The 17,537-nt window shown below is 41.9% G+C and overlaps 1 protein-coding gene across 1 annotated transcript in view; it reads right to left on the bottom strand.

The window, feature by feature from the left end:
• The window catches only part of CSMD2 (CUB and Sushi multiple domains 2), a 456,222-nt gene that overhangs the window by 381,789 nt on the left and 56,896 nt on the right, over window positions 1-17,537 (bottom strand). The gene's annotated exons all lie outside the window — the stretch shown is intronic.

Raw genomic sequence — 17,537 nt, 5'->3', positions numbered from 1 at the left:
TCTGATTTCAGTCATGAATCATTCCAGCCCATGAAACCCATTCTCATTTGGATGTGTGAGCTAGTCTGTTCCCTCCCTCACTAGCATTAAAATTCTAATAATAATAATACTAATAAGAGGAATAAATGTCTGTACAAGGATAAGAAGTACTGTGGGTTTTGGAAGATGTGATGATATGTAGTGAGCGTTCTGCTAGGATATGCAATGCCTCCTCCTTTATTTCCCTTGTTCTTTCTACTCCCAGGTGTCAAATGTCCATGGGAACTCAATGGAGCAGCTTAGCTCTCTTTTCTTTTATGAAATGTGGGTGCAAATTGGACATATAGGAGGAAAGGCCTTGATCTGTAGATGGGATCCTTGCACTGCCCGAAAAACCCACCCAAAAACTATGGATGCCGGCCATGAAAGCCTTCAACCTCACAATAATTTTACCATTTTTCATCTCTCTGTGAAAAAGCCATTAAAACTGTGGAGTTGTTAAGGATTGTTCTCAGCTCAGGATTTCTTCTGTGCAAAATAAATGCAGATGGGGTTTGTTCGCACAGCGGATACACAGATAATAGGGGTTGACTCAGTGTGCGACATCAATGGGTCTATTTCAGTTGGCACTAATGATGAAGGGGATTCGATGCAACCTTGCATAGCGTAGAATTATTTGGGACTACCTTTAGTGTGCCACTTGATTTTTTGGCACTGCAAAAAAAGTGCCTGTGCATTCACTATTGTACAACGGGACGATGAATAGGTAGACTGCCAAAGGCACAGTCAGCTGCACAATGATGGTACTAGAAGTGTGGTGTAGCACAAGCAAGGTGCCACTATGGGAGTGTTCATTTCTACTACACAAGTGTGAAATAACATATCCTCCAACTTTCCTGATTTGGCTCGGGAAGTCCCAATTAATCCTACATCATCCCACTTTTTCAGCTGCTTTTAAAAGGTCCCAGTTTTTCTCTCCTCCTCCCACTTTCCTCCTTCCTCTGCAGCCTACTTACATTGCTGCAAACTGGGATCAGAGTGCAAGTGTAGTTTGCATTGAATTCAGCAGAGGAAGAGGAGAGGTAGAATTTTGCCCATTCCCAGTAGTCTTAGGCAAAAGCAAACTGCTGCAGCCTCTCATAGGTTGTATGTCCTTATTAACAACATCTGGCATTTTGACCACAATGTTGCTGGGCCACATGTCCTCTTTGAAACTTTGGAGGGTATGAAATAAGAATTTGGCCTTTAAGAGCAAGCCATGCCAGCAGCCATTTTCTTCTCATGCAGTTAATAGGTTCCAATTAGTGCGGAGAAGATATGGCTCCAGTTTCTAAATAATTTCTGATAGGCTAAATCTCGAGAAATAAACCGTTACTCCACAAAACAAGTGTGTATTTGTGTGTGGGGTATTTTTGTTTATTTTTAAAGAAGTGATTTCTGTTGATTTCGGCTTTGTTTCTCTTTCTCCTAAGCAACACAAACATCTATCTGAGCAAAATTTTGACAAGCGGTTGCAGCCAGCCAGCCTGACAGAATGGTTAATTATGTTTCTAGCCAAGAGACTATGCGGCATCCAATCAATAATGTCAAAAAGGAATATTACTGCCTACAGGCCATTGCTGTAAAAATGGTGTGCATTCCCTCCATCGCGCTCCCTCTCTCCATTTTCTTCTTCTTCCAGGAAACTGTTTAATTTATGGCGGGTATTTTTGTTTTGTTCAAACATTCCAATCAACAAGTTAAAGCAGTTGGAGGGAAATGACAATTCAATGGGCTTTCCCCCCTGCACACCACGTCTCCTTGCTTTCCTACTTTGGTGCTTTGGGGCTGTTGCTGTTTTTGTTCCTTTCCTCCGCCTTTGGCTCCCTAATAGCTTTATAATGATTCCATTTGGAATTATTTCCCACTCTTAAAAGCACCTTTGCTTTGCAATTGTCCAGATTACAATGCGTTCTGGTGCTATAATATCTTGATGGAGGTTGAATGATTGGATAAAAAGAAAATAAGAAGGGGTTGAGTGGTATTTGGAAGAATAAGGAATATAACAGATGGAGAGAGAAAAATCACCGTCAAACTGCTAACGTCAATACAATATAAACACAATAAGAACCTAAGTGAGAAAAGACACAAATATAGCTAAAACTCTCCTGCGTACTTGTAAAGAATTGAAACAGGATTGGATTTAGGGCCTGCTGTAGTGTTTGGAGACCTAGACCAAGACATTTTGACAGTCACATTGTATGGGGCCTGGACCAATCTCTTTCCAATGTCCTATCCTCCAACAACCTCAATGACCGTCCTAATAAACCCGGTCTCATTCCATTTTTCAGCTGCCTTTACCATGTCCCAGTTTCTTTCTCTTCCTCCAACTTTCCCCTGTTGTTCTCAGATTATGTTCATTGCTGCAAACTTGAGTTAAAAATGCAAACGTTGTTGGTGCTGAAATAACTCAGCATGGGGAAGGGGAGTGTGGAGTTCTGCACTTCCCTGTAGATTCAAGCAAAAGGAAACTGCTGCATCCACTCCTGTCAGACCTGAGTGCAACTTGCAGAAAAGAGTGACTATCATGACCTTACCAAGAGGATAATGTGTTGGTGACAGAACACAAAGTACAGATGGCCAACATGTATCCCTTTAGATATGACTGGAATGCAATTCCCATTAAACCTAGCCAATGGTGAGAAGTTATGGAGTCACAGACCAGCCACATCAATGGGTCTACTCTGTTCTTAGAAATGGGATTACCAATAGGATTCAGGAGCATAGTGAGAGTAGCAAAAGATCCTATGAAGGTGACTCTTAACAAATGGCAAGGGAAAAACAACAACAACATAGAACAGGTATATTGAAAATAGGCGCAACAATGCAAAACCCTTCTCACCCGGCAAGTTCCCGTGATTCATGGACAGCAAGGCGATTAAAAACCAAAATTGAGAAATATGTGTTTACTCAGTTTCTAAGCTTGATAGAAAAATATGCACACAGCCCATTAACCAGAGACGTGGGATTAAGACAACAGAATCCTATTTGGCCGTGATGAAGAGCAGCTGATGGCTGAAATAAATATGGATAGACAGTGCAAATCGACACAGCAAATGAGGATTTTGCCAGCTATTACAAGCCTGCTCCATAAATTTGTAACTGGTGTGGGTGTAGCTCTGTTGTCAGACGGCTCCTTTCTGCCAGAGTTGTTCATTGGCCACAGTAAATACATTTCTATGCCTAAAATAGACAGGAGCAAGGATGTAACAGAGCAATGTGATAATGCAGGATAAATGCACTTTTCCCCATGCGCTAAGCAATGTTATGACTATATTATTAACACCTACCTTTACTTATTAACACACACCATTTCTGTAGAGGTATTTTACTAAAGAACATGAGCAAAAGACAGGTGAATGCCCAGAGAACCTTGCAATCCAGACTTAAACCAATTGGCAGAAAGCAACCAAGGGAAGATTAAGCAACAGGAGAGGTTACAGGATGGATTATCTATATCTATCTTGATGGTCAGGTAGATGTCTTAGGCCTTTCTCCATGTTCACCAGAAGAAGTAGGTGAATGCATAGAGTTGTCATGCTACCACAACTCTAGGGGTGTTTCTGAAAGACTCAAGTACTGAAGAAATCTAGGGACACCGCTAACAAAGGCCCAATATTGATGAAATCTAGGGACACCACTAACATTTGAGCTGAGTTGGTTAACTGGTTGAATATTATGTATCTACAGCCATCATGGTGTAGTGGTTTGAGTGTTGGACTACGACTCTTTGAGACCAGGGTCCAAATCCCTCCTTGGCCATGGATACACACTGGGTGACCTTGGACAAGCCACACTCTCTCAGCCTCAGAGGAGGCAAGGTCAAACTTCCTCTGAACAAACTTGCCAAGAAAACTCCATGTTAGGGCTGGCTTAAATTGGAAATGACTTGAAGGCACACAAGAACAACAGTAATGTATCCAATTTTTGCATATGCACATCTACCTAGCTCATGAACGTTAATATTTTTGAAAGAGCAATTCGGGGTTTATACCTAAGTTCTATGTAAATGTCTCAGCTGTAATGCTTACGGGGAAGGAAACCTTAATACCTGCCTTACACCGAGTCAGACCATTGATCCAGCTGGTTCAGTATTGCCAATTCTGACTGGCCGAAGTTCTCGGTTGCAGACAGGTTTCACTCCTTACTTTACTTGGAGATGCCTGGCATACCTTGGTGGGCCTCCATCCAAGTACTAACTAGGTTTGAACCCACTTAGACATCTAAAAGCAGAGGAGAGCAGGTGTATTGAGGGTGGCATGGTAGATAGTATCACTTTAATTCTATTTACTGTTTCCAAGTCATTAAATGTAAAAGTCTGTTTAAAAAACAAGGCAAACTCCAGCCAACCAGTCAAGCTTGATGATCATTTGGGGTGCATCTGCACTGCAGAGATAATGTAGCTTGACATGACTTTAAGTCACCTCCATCCTCTTATAACTTTAAAAGATTTTTAGCTTTTCTGCCAAAGAGGGCCAGAGTTACAAAATTACAAATCCTAGGATTCTGTAGGATGCAGCCATGGCAGTTAAAGTGGTGTCAAACTGCATTCTCTCTACAGTTTAGATGCACCCATGGTAACTCTTCCACAACTCCAAGTCACAACCCTGGTGGTTTTAGGGCTTGCACTGTAGCCATTCACAAAGGAGTCACTCCCTCCATTTATGAAAAACTTAGCATAGACTGTGAATAACAGGATACACGAAGACGGCTAATCTGAGAGGGAGCATAACATAGTGATACGTGTCATGATGGTTAGCTACATGATATACTGTAGAAATCAAGATGCACTTTGTTGACACACATGTGGCAATTGGTGAAGGAAAGCAGCCATATATAACTCCTGAGCTCAGTGGAGGAAAGGCAGGACATAAATGCAATCTATCAGGCTGATCTCATCTTTTCTCCAGAGCCCACATCTTCTCATTCACTTCCTTTACCCACTGAAGTCACAATTTCCACTGTTTATCAGGCATTAACACTGAGGGCTCCTCCTCGACATCTCCATCATCCCTTTGCACAACTTAAACGTGTCACTAAATCATGTTGCTTATCCCTTAAAAGCAAAATACAATATTCCTTCCTCGCTTCCCCTTAAATGAAAATGTGTGTCGGCCTTTCGCATCCCTCTCTTTGACTGTTGCATTGTCTGTTCCTATCATACTCCATTGCCTTCTTTGTTCACTCACTTCCAGCCAGAAGTCTGCTGCCAAAATTATTTATTGTGACCATAGGACTCCACTCCACTCCATAAATGTCAAATCCAGGCTCTGAACAAATTTTCTGTCTGTACCTTCAAAATACACATGAGAGCCAGCTTGGTCTAGTGGTTTGAGCATTGGGCTACAACCCTAGATAAGGGTTTGATTCCCTGCTCGGCCATGGAAACCTGCGGAGTTAACTTGGATGAGATACACACACCCAGTCCCAGAAAAGTCCATGATAGGGTCACCTTAGCATCACCAAAAGCTGGAAACATCTTGAAGGCACACAACAACCACTTTCCAACATCTCAATGGCCTGTTTCTCTCTACCGTCTTCTAAGGAGTGGGCAGCTATAAAACTCCAGATGTTTTGGGGTCTACAGCTCCTATAATTCCTCCTCGCTATGGGCAATGATGACGACTAGATCTGTTGAAAGGTAGAGGCCAAAAAACATCTAGACGCCAGAGTTGCCTATGCCTGCTCTAACCTTTGCTCCTATGGTTCTACCACCCTCCACTTTCTAAAGGTCTCCTGTTCCCAAGTCCAGCACTCAAACCTCTACACCATGTTGTCTCTCTTGACCTGTAGTGCTAACTCACATGCATGAAATGGCTTCTTTGACACATCATGTCATGCCATGGCTTAGCACTACAAGAGTGAGCAGTAGTAAGTTCATCTCCATGCTCTCTTCCTTCTCTTTGCCTCTACTGGCGCAGCTGCAAGGAGGCTGGAAGCTTTTGCCGTTGAATAAAGGTAGCTTCATCTCACTTGAAAGCCAAAACATTTGTTTAGAATAGTCAGTCTGTCTGCTCCAGGCCCAGATTTGTTATTTTTTATGACAGTTTCTGTTGTACTGTTATTCAATTTAGATTCATAGTACTATTCCTTTTTCTTTTCTTACTGCAATCCATGCTAAGATGTCTTGGCAGAAGGTGATGGGGTATGAATACTTTACGAAATAAGTGGAAAGATCTGTGTGGAGGCAGTAAGAATAAATATACGGCCCCAGTGGACCTTTCTTCATCTTTCAAAGAGAAGGTTAGTGATTCTCCTGCATCGTGTCTTCTAGAAAACCACTTGGTTCTCTTTCTATTTCTAGTCTATCTTTCTATTTTTGGGCTCCATACACATTGTAGAAATAATCAAGTTTGAGACCACTTTAATTGCCCTGGCTCAATGCTATGGAATTCTGGGGACTGGAGTTTTGTGAGACATTTAACCTTCTCTGTCAGAGAGCTCTGGTGCCACAACAAAATACAATTCCCTGAATTGTTTGGTGGCAAATAGAGATATCCTTTCACAATGTTTTGCACCATTTACAGGTCGCAATCTTTTTTAAAATATATGGATTTTAATTCTGTTATTGGTTGGACGCTATTTTAATTTTTTTGAAGTTTTGTATAATATGAATTATAAAGCAATGCCTTTGCGCTCCTGAGTCCCAGATGTGGGAGAAGATGGGATGTAAAGACAGCAACAACAGGTCTTTTGTCACATTGAAACACATTGAGAAAAGAGCAATGAAGGTTCTTTCCACATTGGGCATTCTTTTGTTGTTGCTTGTGCATATATAGTGTGAAGGATGAAATGGGTCCTGTGAAATGCATTTGTGCAACACACACACTCTACACAAATGAATACCCCTCCCCAAAGTCCGGAGGGGTGAAAATTTTGTTTAAAAATTCACAGCATTAACTTCTGAAAGAAATGAAATCAGTAAAGATTTACATCTGTGTTCATCAGTCAAGAAGGGATGCACCAGCCAACTCCTATATCAACTCTCATTCTTGGTCTGACCAAACCTCATGCAGCGGCTCCTGCGACAGCTCTGTGAAAACTCCAGGATTGGGATAAAATCCCAGTATTAGCTCCCACTTGCCTACCAGCTGAGGTCTGACGTTTCCTTTGGAGAGGCAACCATTTGTAGGATATCATATAAGGCATAACCTGCAATGCCTGAAAAACCCAACAGATGCTTCCATTAATGAAAGGAGGGGAAACAATTTTTTAGCTTGCCTTTTGGAGCACAATATTCCAACTCAAGCTGCTTCTCACAGCAACATTATTCTGCTCCCCCGTCTCTCCCGTGCCGAGAGGACTCAGCAGGAGAAATGAATCACCGTCAATGGGTGCACAAGATTTGTCAATTTTCCATGCGATGTCTCTAGCTAGTGCGCTCCACAATTTTTATTGTTATCTTCAATGATCTACTAAGATGGTATCACCTCTCCTCGGCAGCCATTAATTTTGATAAAGGGGAAATCGAGCAGCCAAAAGAAGTGCCTTGCTCAGGAAACTTTGAAGGTCATGCTTGCAAAAGAGTTTTTACGTTTATAATTCTTTTATTTTCTCCTGCACGACGTACACTTTCCGTAATTTTATTTTGCAATCTTATTTTCATAATATAGGCATGTTGCAGAAATGATTTCCAAAGAACAAACCAAAGTTCTCCATTACACCATCTCAATTTTCCATAGTTGCCATCAATCATTGCTAAGAATGGAGACTGCAGTCAAGGACTCTGAAGATTAGGACTGGGAAGGAAAGCTATGAAATGCCAGAGAAGAACCTGAAAGGCAAAGATGTACAACTGAACACTAAAGTTAGCATTGTTCATACCATCATACAGTGGGCTCTTAATCCTAGGACTTCCCATGGATAGCAAAGCCCAGGGATGTCCAGGTCCCACTGTACACATAGCAAAAACAAGATTTGCATGCCATGGATGGTGGAGGCCATGGATGGTGGAGGCCATGGATACAAAGGGACAATTGTGTTAATAATAATAATAATAATAATAATAATTATTATTATTATTATTATTATTATTATTCTCTTGCCTAACCCATCGGATCAAGGCAGGTTACAATGGTAAAACACACAAAATGCACAGTTAACTATAAAATAAAATTACACAAACTGTTAAACCCATCACTATGGGAGCTGGATGGTGAAAGAAGTGGATAGAAAGAAAGTAATTTGAGATGTGATGCTGGAGAGGACTTCTGCAGATACCATGGATGGCTGAAAAAACCCAAACAAATGGCTCCTAGAACAAATCAAGCCTGAAACCTCCCTAGAAGCCAAGATGACGAAACTGAGACTGTTGTCCTTTTGTGACATGATGAGAAGGCATGGCTCACTAGAAAAGGCGATAATGTTTGGAAATGTAGAGGCAAGTAGGAAGAGAAGGAGACCACACAGTGGATAGATAAACTGAATTAAAGAGGATACAGCCCTAAGTCTGGAAGACCAGAGCAGAGCTGTCAGAGCCATTTCATTCACAGCATCGGCATGAGTCAAGGTTAACTCAAAGACCATTAACAATCCTGGTAATACTACCATGTCATTGGCGTACTCGATTTGCAACGTCAGGTGTACTAAACTCTGAGGAATGGTGACAGAAGGGAAGAATATCCAGGCACACCAAACTCTACCTTGTTCATACTATTGGTTTTGGCCTGGGAGCCCCAATTCTACCTTCCTCTTCCTCTCCGTCTTTATTTCTATTGTGCCTTTTCTCTAAGACTGAGACTAAAGGCAGCTTACACGTTAAAAGCATTGCAATGAAAAAGACATTGGAACCAAATTGAACTATTAAGCATATTATTATTTTTTAAGTTAAACAATACTATTTAAAAGAGCACAGCTCTAAAAGTCTTCAGCTCTAAAAGCTTGTATAAATAATTTTTAAGAAGTATGGTGACCATCACAGTGTGGTGCAATGGTTTGAGCTTTGGACTACAATGCTGGAGAGCAGGTCCCCCACTTGGCTATGAAACCAACAGGATGACTCTGGACAAGTCACGCTCTCTCAGCCTCAGAGGAAAGCAGTGGCATGCAAATGAACAAATCTTGCCGAGAAAACTCTGTTTATGATCGCTGTAAGTCAGAAATGACTTGAAGGCACACAACATACATGCACTTCTGCAGTACCTCAGTTCATGTGTGCACCAGAACTGGACAAAAAGGACGAAACACTGTAACATACCCTAGTGCAGTGGTTCTTAATCTTTCTAATGCCGCAACCCTTTAATACAGTTCCTCATGTTGTGGTGACCCCCAACCATACAATTATTTTCATTGCTACATGCAAATATGTGTTTTCTGATGGTCTTAGGCAACCCCTGTGAAAGGGTCATTCGACTCCCAAAGGGGTCCCAACCCACAGGTTGGGAACCACTGTCCAATGGGTATGCTAAATCCTACTATGTGTGTACCCCGGTTTTCTTTTCTTTTAAATTATGTTTCCAGACCTTATAGCTGCTTGAAACCTATGCTTGAAACTATGTGGGCCACAGCAGATGAAATCTCAAAAGCAAGAATATCTGCTTAAATAAAACGCCCTGTGCTTAGAAATAGGGTTTCAGTGTGCCCAATGTCTTAAACACAGCTTCATCAGGCTCCTTTCCACAAACAGAATGGAGATTCATTATGCAAAATAAGAATAAAAAATTATGGAAATTTGCTCAGATGGCATAAATTAGACACAGTGCAAAATCCAGCTCTGCTAGAGTTAGACTGCATCCTCTCACTCCCATTTCCTTCCATATTTAGAACACATCTCCTTTTGGGATTTTTTTTTAAAACATTAATTTTGTATTTCTCGTTCTGTTTTTCTCAGTCATCTACTCCTCCCCAAATGAGCATCGGGTCAAAATGAACATCAAAATGGGCATCAGGTATGTGTGCATGTATGGGGATGGGGAAGCATATTTTTTAAAGCCGGAAAAGGGAAATATTTCTTATTTAAAATGGCTGAATCACAGCTCTCCCGAAGCAGCAGAATATATTATTTAAATAATAATAATAATGTGGAAGAAGCAATTTGCAAAACCGACTAGGTGCAAGTATTTGGGGTCACTGATAGAGAGACCCTTCCTAGCAAAACACAGAAAGTTGGTACTAAAAATATCTCCTATTCCAATGGACTGCATTGTGTGCTTTGGTGTGGGCCTATGCTATGAGAACTATAACTGAGCATGAATGCAGTTTCACACCAATGTTAGAGTTCTGTCCTATGGAATCCTGGGATTTGTGATTTGTTGTGGCAGAGAAGGCTAAATATTTCACCAAACTACAAATCCCAGAAATTCATAGCATGCCGTCATGGCAGTTAAAGCAATGTCAATTTGGATTATGTCTGCAGTGCAGATGCAGCCTTTGTTATATCACCAATTGGTACAGTGATGCTGCTTATTCTTCTTTTTTGCTGGGGCTTTTTGTTTTAATGGCAACCGTTGGCTGTTTTGATGCACTACTGCTGTCGTTTTCAGCTATTTGGAAGCTTTGGCTGAATGACAACCTTCCAAAAAAAATCTCTTCGAAGAAGCAAGTAAAACAAATCTGCCCTTGTGCAAACACGCCAATTTCTAACCATTTGAGAAACGCGCTAATTCATTTTACTCAAGACTTGCTCTGACCATCCTTCGTCTCTCTTGCCTTTCGCAGAAGCGAGAGTCAAAGTCACAAATAAATATTCAAAGCTGCCCTAGAGGGATGTGACAGGACCTCTGACTATCTGACCTTTCCCAGGTGAATATATCTACAAAGACAAACGGTGTATGGTTGGTTTAATACATTTCAGTAGCTGCACCCAGATATAGGCGGATTTAACTCTGGGCCGGTTAATGCAAGTTGACAAAATAAAGTAAAATCATCAACTGCCCACATCCTTCCAGCGCAGCAAGGTTTGCCTTTCACAAAGGCTAATGCAAGGATGCATAATTTCTTTGGATACTGCTGTTTTGGATATTCCGCCGAGGTTGCAAGAGGAGTTAAGTAACAAGGTGAACGAGGGCACAAAAAGATTTCTACAACGCTTTCATTTCCAGCTCAGCAAGGAAGACATTGGGAGGCCAAGGTTGGGATGGAAACAAATTTCAGCGGCTTTGGCAGTTTCAGAAAAAAGGGGGAGCATTTTTGCACCTCTCAAACCTTCCCGAGAGAAAATGGGCACTCATCTTGAGCACCTGTATAATTGTGAGACGTATGCGTTATTCGAAACACAAACATGCACATGTTATAAATACGAACAGCCAAAATGCACAAAATAAGCAAAAACGAGGGACTATCCATTGACAAAACAAGAGACCCAGTTTTCAAAGGATGTTGTTTTCTTGGTAGAAAAGTCTAAACTGTCGTCATGTAATGAAATAGAAGGCATGCTTATTAAATTTGCAGATGACCCTAAATGAAGAGGTGTTGCTAATATCCCAGATGACAGGATCTGGATTCAAAATGACATTAAGTAAGATTAGAAAGCTGGGCCAAAGGTAACAAAATGAATTTGAACAGGGGGAAATGTACCAACACTTGGGCAGCAAAAATGGAACGCACAGATACCGGATGGGTAACAGCTGGCTTGACATCAATAATAATAATAATAATAATAATAATAATAATAATAATAATAATAGTTATTTATATGCCACTTCTCCCACAGGATCAGGAGGGACGTGGAAGTGCTAGTGGTCCACAAGCTGACCACAGCAGAGAAGATCCTCTTGTGATATTCTCCCTCAATGTATTGTCTCCACTGACGGGAGATGGAAGAGGCTCAACTAAAGGTCAGAACTAACCAGTTGAAGAACAATAGCTAACATGATGGTCATCCAGTTGTGAGATTTGGAGCTGCCAACACTGGGCTGTAATGTCAAAACACAGAAAACTACACACACCATACAAGAAAAAAAAGTAAGGGGTCTGGGGCAGATGGTTGATGTGGATCATCCAGCAACCTACTTTGCTTTGCAAGATTTGACTCTTTCTGAAAAGAGCAAACATTAATAGAAAGTATGCACACTGACAGTTTTTTGTGGGTTTTTTGGACTATGTGGCCATGTTCTAGAAGAGTTTATTCCTGACGTTTCACCAGCATCTGCAGCTGGCATCTTCTAGAACATGGCCACATAGCCTGAAAAACCCACATAAAACTATGGATGCCAGCCATAAAAGCCTTCGACTTCACATATGCACACTGAGTTTAGGGTCAAACCATGGTAGTCTTGCTTCAGTCCCACTGAGCTATGACTAACTTAGTCTGGATCCAATCTTTTAATTTAATTAATCATTTCATTTGTGAAAGGTGATTAAAGGAAAAGAGAAAAATGAATATAGTGTTCCTTTTTTTTTAAACAAAAAATAGTGAATTTAAAGGTTTTGGCAGAACTAAGTAAAGACAGTCACAATCGTTCTGTGAGAAGATTAAGTGAATGACTAATCCGACAGATAATTTGGGGGTGATCTTTAAAATGACTAACCTGGTTGGTAATTGTCATGCTGTTAGCACAATACAAGGTTTCTATGACTATAATAACAACAATAAAATTATTTCTTTCATCAGCTCAGAGATTCTGCCAAAGAGGACAGGTTTTACAGCTGCAGAAGGATTCAAGACACTTACTCTCCTAATGCCGACAGCATTTATTCGCAGATCTCGAGATGGACATTTCTCTATTAACAAAATGATGTATCCTTCTGGCACCAGGCTCAGTGGCTGCCATTAAACAGCAAGTGATTGCCAACAGACGCTCCCTGAATAATGTATAAGAGATTGTAGTGTTTGCCTTAAGCTGACTGTAACACTGATAGCAAATGCTTTCTTTGATGCAGGGGCCAACACTCAGAATGCAGACAATAAGGGAGAAGGGATATCAAAAGCCAAGCTCTAGTTCCTTCCTTGATTTGTAAAGCACCTTTGAACGTAATTGGCGAGTCCCAACAGAAATTGTGGCTCAAAACGGGTGGCTCAAACAAACTAGAGTGGAGGGAATGGCATTGTTGGGCGACGTCCCATTACCCATGGCATTACCATTGTTTTTAAGCTCAATGAAGGCAAGAAAGAGCCCAACAAACCCCAAGATTGCCCAGTGAGGACAGAATATTCATCGCCAAGCTGGGAATTGAATCCTGGTCTCCAGAGTCGTCATCCCCCTCCAACATTTCACAGATGAAAACCCATGTTGTCCAAACAGTATCAGAGTGTGGTGTTGGTCCACTGCTGAAGAGCTTTACATCCTCAACCTGGTTTGAAATGAGGAATTGAATGGCAATTGGCAAATTACCTTTGGCACCTGGCCCTTACCAAAAGCTGCTCTATAATGTAATCTAATGTGATGCCTTCATACTGTTGCTGCTGTTGTGGTTCATTGTTGATGCTGCTTGGCCTGCGTATGCTGAAAGAGGGATTTAACACATACCCTTCAACATTTCACAGATTAAAACAGGCCAGACAACAGCAGAGTGTGGTTAAGACACCCTAGATTATGAATGAGAAAAAGCACACAAACTAGGGCAGACTGCAACAGTTTGCTTTTGTTTGAGCCTACTGGGGAGGAGAAGACCCTACCCCCTTCCCTCCCCTCCCTCTGCTGAATTAACTGAGTGCAAACAACATCTGTCGTTTAAAGTCAGTTTGCAGCAAATGAAGTCAGCCAGGATGAAGGGGAAGGAGAAGCTGGGACAATTTAAAAGCAGCTAGGGCTGCTGGAACTTGCAGTCCCACAATAGTTGGAGGGCCATATGTTACAATAAAGTAATACTGTAGTCCAGAAGTGGCTCAAAATGAGTCCCATTTGGCTTTTAAAAAAGAGAAGCTGCATATTTGTATCTTCCATTGAGTTCAGCACATTACTGTGTGAACTGAAGAAGTAGGTGAGAAGAAGATCAGTTTGCCAGAATCTGGTCCCTGGAGTTTTGGCCTGTGTCATCCAAACAAGATGGTGCATGGCCAAGAGGAACATGGAACAGCCCCTTACTCTAACTCAAACCCCTTTCTAACTGTACTCTACTCAAAACCTAGGCTAACTCCCAACTCCAACCGTACTCCCAACTGTTCTTCACCAACGCTCATTTACCAGCCTTATCCATATCTCCTCAAACATTCCACCAAGCAGCATTCACTTCAACATTCAGTTCTCTCCCCACAGCTATTTCTTTCTAATATACACACAACATATCAAACATTTTCAAATACAAACCCATGACATCACAGAGGCCTTTGTCATGCTAAAGCCTAACCAATTTATTTCAGGTAAGCTTTTGTGGATCACAGCTCACTTCTTTGGATACACGGAGTGCACTCCCAGCATACAGGCATTTATACAACCAGCCTCTCTAATAAGAAGAAAGAACTTTTGCAGATATCCTTCGTACCCTTGACTGGGCTTTGGAAAATCCAGGTTCCAGGCCTCACTCAGCCAGAAAACCAATTTGATAACCTTGAATGAGTCACTCCTCTTATCCTAATCTACTTCACGGGGGGTTATGCGGCTAAGAAGAGAAGAACAGGGACCATGTACAGTGCAGAGTCGAAGGCTTTCATGGCCAGCATCCATAGTTTGTTGTGGGTTTTTCAGGCTATGTGGCCATGTTCTAGAAGAGTTTATTCCTGATGTTTCACCAGCATCTGTGGCAGGCATCTTCAGAGAAAGATGTACATGTACAGCGCCTTGAGCTCATGAGGAAACATACAGTATAAATGTTACTAATTATAAAAAACCATCCCCACTTTTTAAAAATAAATCTCAAGCTGGGGTTTATAGCTGTCTGCAACATGTTTGATGTTCTTTTGCGCCATCACGTTGACTGTGATTTATGGCAACCATCCCTTAGAGTTTTCTTGGCAAGGTTTGTTCAGAGGAGGTTTGTCATTGCCTTCCTCTGAGGCTAAGTGCGCATGGCTAGGCTGAGATCACCCACTAGGTTTCCATGGCTGAGCGAGGATTTGAACCCTGATCTTTTGGTCGGATGCTGAAATCACTGTGAAGCTGAAGGTTTTCATGGCTGGCATCCATAGATTTTTGTGGGTTTTTTCAGGCTATGTAGCCATGTTCTAGGAGAGTTTATTCCTGACGTTTCACCAGAATCTATAGCTGGCATCTTCAGAGAAATGTCAGCCACAGATGCTGTCGAAACATCAGGAATAACCTCTTCTAGAACATGGCCATATAGCCTGAAAAAACCACAAAAATCTACTCAAACCACTAACGCACAGGACCTCTTTTATTGCCATTGTGTGCCTTCAAATTGACTTGTGGTGACCCTCTCCTAGGGTTTTCTTGGCAAAGGAGATTTGTCATTGCCTTCTTCTTAAGGTGAGAGAATATGACTTGCCCAAGCTTACCTACTGGTTTTCCATGGCTAGGTTGGAAGGCAAATCCTTGTCTCCCAGAGTCCCAGTCCAACACACAACACACTATACCACACTGGCTTGAATGCAGTTTACCCCTTTACTATTGCACATTTGCTCCCTTCCAAAGACATTACCCAGTCATATTTTCCTCCCCTTTTCTGCCCAGCAAGCTGGTAGCATGAGCTTTGATAAATGATGTACAGTCATCCATCTCTCAGGCTAGCTCTTGGATGATGGATGGTGTACCTTTGGAAGAGAGAGCTGGGCGGTGGGGGAGATCTACAACCGATAGCTTAGGAAAAAGAAAAAGAAAACTTCAGCACTGGCAACTGCTCTGACTCAAACAAAGGAACAGTTTATAACAGGGACAAGATAACACTAAAAAATGTTAGCAGAACTAGGACTGACTTCTTGATCAACCACAGAACAATCAGGATTGCTGGGGGCTGCGGAGTTTTTTGAGGACTTTCTCACAGCAGGATGAAAATTGCTAAAATTATGCCTTGCTTCTTTCGATAATGAGAAAGTGCATATATTTGCAAGTAGATCATATAACAGAATGGCATTACTTTCTCTCAACTGAAGGGGGGAAAAACCCTCCTCTGCAATGTCCCTAGATGTTTTACTGTTTTGTTTCTGGGTGCAGGAACTGTCTTATAAAACCAGTTGATCTCCTGGGATAAGCTATAAGGAGTATTCTGCTTTCCCCATCACCAGTCCACCTTTATGCAGGTGGAACAAGTCACTTCCTTGCTTAAAGTAAAACAATACTGTTACACAAACCTCATTTAAAAAAATACAAACACAGACTCTCTAAACTCTCAGTTGTCCCAAGTATGGGGCATGATTTATTTACCAACACCGCCTTCGCTCCTCTCCCATGCCAACAGAACATCTGGTTTTCATTGTAGTTTCTGCTTCTTTAACCCAGATTCTTCCAGACGAGCAAACCGAGACATTGAAAGGTTGTGGGACTTGTTCTGAAGTTGTGCCAGGGAGCAAATGGCTCCCTGTATAATGTAACACATGAGAACTTGGGGAGGACTTCAAGGGCAGAGGAGACAACAATGAGTTGTCAACGTTTGACCCCATGCACAAAAACTAGCCACACAAAAATCCACCCAGATAATGCCTAGCTCAGAACAGGGATGAGAGGTCACCAACACTCATCGTCATATGATAAACCTTTACTTTGCTTCTGAACCTTTGTGGCAGTGAGATCACCATCAAACAGGGAGTTGAGGTGAGAGCATCTCTCAGGGGGACCCAACATTCTCCATTCTGCAAGACAGGATTCCTGGCAAAGAACTGCTTCACAGCAGGGCCTAATATTTTGCTGCCTAAAAATCAGTTCAAAGAGAACACAAGGGCCATCCAGTCCAAACCCATGCCATGCAGGAACTCACAATCAAAGCACCCAACAGATGGCCATCCAGCCTCTGTTTAAAGACCTCTGAAGAAGGAGACTCCACCACACTCTCCATGGAAGCAAAGTTCACTGTTGAACAGCCCTTACTGTTATGAGGTTCCTCCTAATGTTGAGGTAGAATCTCTTTTCCTGTGGCCTGCATCCACTGTTCCAGGTTCTAGTCTCTGGAGCAACAGAAAACTAGCTTGCTCCATCTTCAATGTGACATCCCTTCAGTTACTTAAACCAGACTATCATATCACCTCTTAACAGTCTCTAATCTAGGCTAAACATACCCAGCTCCCTAAGTCTCTCCTCATAAGGCATAGTTTCCAGACCCTTCAACATTTTGGTGGCCCTCCACTGGACACACTCCAACTTGTCAACATCCTTTGATGAAGATGGAAGTTGTAGACTGTGGACCAAATCTTCCACCATCTTTCACTAGCCTTTAGGTCAACAGGGATGCAGAGCAGGCTATATGACACTTTGGCCTGTCTTCAGCAGAGGGGAATGACCAGGGCCCTTATGCTATTTCCACCTCTAGATTGCCCAAGATCATCTTCCTAAAACATCCTAATGGCTGACTGGCCCTGCATTTCAGCTTCCATTAGAATAATACAATCTTAAGAGATGGAAGCTGAAATACAGGGCCAGCAGTACGCACATGGTCTCTAGTCCAACCCCCTGCCATAGAGGGATATACACAGAACTAAATCAGCCTTGAAAGATCTCCCTGTTCAAAGAAAGAGAGTCAATCAGCCTCTGAGG

The sequence above is a fragment of the Sceloporus undulatus genome, chromosome 9, assembly GCF_019175285.1.
Source record: "Sceloporus undulatus isolate JIND9_A2432 ecotype Alabama chromosome 9, SceUnd_v1.1, whole genome shotgun sequence".
In the NCBI taxonomy this organism is placed as follows: Eukaryota; Metazoa; Chordata; class Lepidosauria; order Squamata; family Phrynosomatidae; genus Sceloporus; species Sceloporus undulatus.
The sequence above is the reverse complement of the archived record's forward strand: the minus strand, read 5'-3'. Positions and strand labels throughout refer to the sequence as shown.